Genomic DNA, 2,679 nt, shown 5'->3' on the forward strand with positions numbered 1-2,679 from the left:
GAATTCAAGCCAGAAAACAACGAAAATCGGCGAGAAATAATCGTTTTGCATCGAAATATGCGGTTTTCTGTAAGAATTTTGATGATTTTGTGCAGAATTCTGCTGTTTTCTTGCAATTCAGCTGTTGAATCTTGGTAAAAAGTCATGATTTTGTAGATTTCGTGCTCTTCTTTGCGAATTCAAGTCAGAAAACCACGAAAATCGGCGAGAAATCGTCGTTTTGCATCGAAATATGCGGTTTTCTCTAAGAATTTTGATGATTTCGTGCAGAATTCTGCTGTTTTCTTGCAATTCAGCCGTTGAATCTTGGTAAAAAGTGATGATTTTGTAGATTTCGTGCGATTCTTTGCGAATTCAAGCCAGAAAATATCGAAAATCGGCAAGAAATCGTCGTTTTGCATCGAAATATGCGGTTTTCTCTAAGAATTTTGACGATTTCGTGCAGAATTCTGCTGTTTTCTTGCAATTCAGCCGTTGAATCTTAGTAAAAAGTCATGATTTTGTAGATTTCGTGCTCTTCTTTGCGAATTCAAGATAGAAAACAACGAAAATCAGCGAGAAATCGTCGTTTTGCATCGAAATATGCGGTTTTTTCTAAGAATTTTGATGATTTCGTGCAGAATTCTGCTGTTTTCTTGCAATTCAGCCGTTGAATCTTGGTAAAAAGTCATGATTTTGTAGATTTCGTGCTCTTCTTTGCAAATTCAAGCCAGAAAACAACGAAAATCGGCGAGAAATCGTTGTTTTGCATCGAAATATGCGGTTTTCTCTAAGAATTTTGGCGATTTCGTGCAGAATTCTGCTGTTTACTTGCAATTCAGCTGTTGAATCTTGGTAAAAAGTCATGATTTTGTAGATTTCGTGCTCTTCTTTGCGAATTCAAGATAGAAAACAACGAAAATCAGCGAAAAATCGTCGTTTTGCATCGAAATATGCGGTTTTCTCTAAGAATTTTGATGATTTCGTGCAGAATTCTGCTGTTTTCTTGCAATTCAGCCGTTGAATCTTGGTAAAAAGTCATAATTTTGTAGATTTCGTGCTCTTCTTTGCAAATTCAAGCCAGAAAACAACGAAAATCGGCGAGAAATCGTTGTTTTGCATCGAAATATGCGGTTTTCTGTAAGAATTTTGATGATTTCGTGCAGAATTCTGCTGTTTTCTTGCAATTCAGCCGTTGAATCTTGGTAAAAAGTCATGATTTTTTAGATTTCGTGCTCTTCTTTGCGAATTCAAGCCAGAAAACAACGAAAATCGGCGAGAAATAATCGTTTTGCATCGAAATATGCGGTTTTCTGTAAGAATTTTGATGATTTTGTGCAGAATTCTGCTGTTTTCTTGCAATTCAGCTGTTGAATCTTGGTAAAAAGTCATGATTTTGTAGATTTCGTGCTCTTCTTTGCGAATTCAAGTCAGAAAACCACGAAAATCGGCGAGAAATCGTCGTTTTGCATCGAAATATGCGGTTTTCTCTAAGAATTTTGATGATTTCGTGCAGAATTCTGCTGTTTTCTTGCAATTCAGCCGTTGAATCTTGGTAAAAAGTGATGATTTTGTAGATTTCGTGCGATTCTTTGCGAATTCAAGCCAGAAAACATCGAAAATCGGCAAGAAATCGTCGTTTTGCATCGAAATATGCGGTTTTCTCTAAGAATTTTGACGATTTCGTGCAGAATTCTGCTGTTTTCTTGCAATTCAGCCGTTGAATCTTAGTAAAAAGTCATGATTTTGTAGATTTCGTGCTCTTCTTTGCAAATTCAAGCCAGAAAACAACGAAAATCGGCGAGAAATCGTCGTTTTGCATCGAAATATGCGGTTTTCTCTAAGAATTTTGATGATTTCGTGCAGAATTCTGCGGTTTTCTTGCAATTCAGCCGTTGAATCTTAGTAAAAAGTCATGATTTTGTAGATTTCGTGCTCTTCTTTGCAAATTCAAGCCAGAAAACAACGAAAATCGGCGAGAAATCGTTGTTTTGCATCGAAATATGCGGTTTTCTCTAAGAATTTTGACGATTTCGTGCAGAATTCTGCTGTTTTCTTGCAATTCAGCCGTTGAATCTTGGTAAAAAGTCATGATTTTGTAGATTTCGTGCTCTTCTTTGCGAATTCAAGCCAGAAAACAACGAAAATCGGCGAGAAATCGTTGTTTTGCATCGAAATATGCGGCTTTCTGTAAGAATTTTGATGATTTCGTGCAGAATTCTGCTGTTTTCTTGCAATTCAGCCGTTGAATCTTGGTAAAAAGGCATGATTTTGTAGATTTCGTGCTCTTCTTTGCGAATTCAAGCCAGAAAACAACGAAAATCGGCGAGAAATCGTCGATTTGCATCGAAAAATGCGGCTTTCTGTAAGAATTTTGATGATTTCGTGCAGAATTCTGCGGTTTTCTTGCAATTCAGCCGTTGAATCTTAGTAAAAAGTCATGATTTTGTAGATTTCGTGCTCTTCTTTGCGAATTCAAGATAGAAAACAACGAAAATCAGCGAGAAATCGTCGTTTTGCATCGAAATATGCGGTTTTTTCTAAGAATTTTGATGATTTCGTGCAGAATTCTGCTGTTTTCTTGCAATTCAGCCGTTGAATCTTGGTAAAAAGTCATGATTTTGTAGATTTCGTGCTCTTCTTTGCAAATTCAAGCCAGAAAACAACGAAAATCGGCGAGAAATCGTTGTTTTGCATCGA

The sequence above is a fragment of the Gnatocerus cornutus genome, unplaced genomic scaffold (assembly GCF_029298725.1).
Source record: "Gnatocerus cornutus isolate USDA-ARS CGAHR unplaced genomic scaffold, icGnaCorn1.1 ctg00000022.1, whole genome shotgun sequence".
In the NCBI taxonomy this organism is placed as follows: Eukaryota; Metazoa; Arthropoda; class Insecta; order Coleoptera; family Tenebrionidae; genus Gnatocerus; species Gnatocerus cornutus.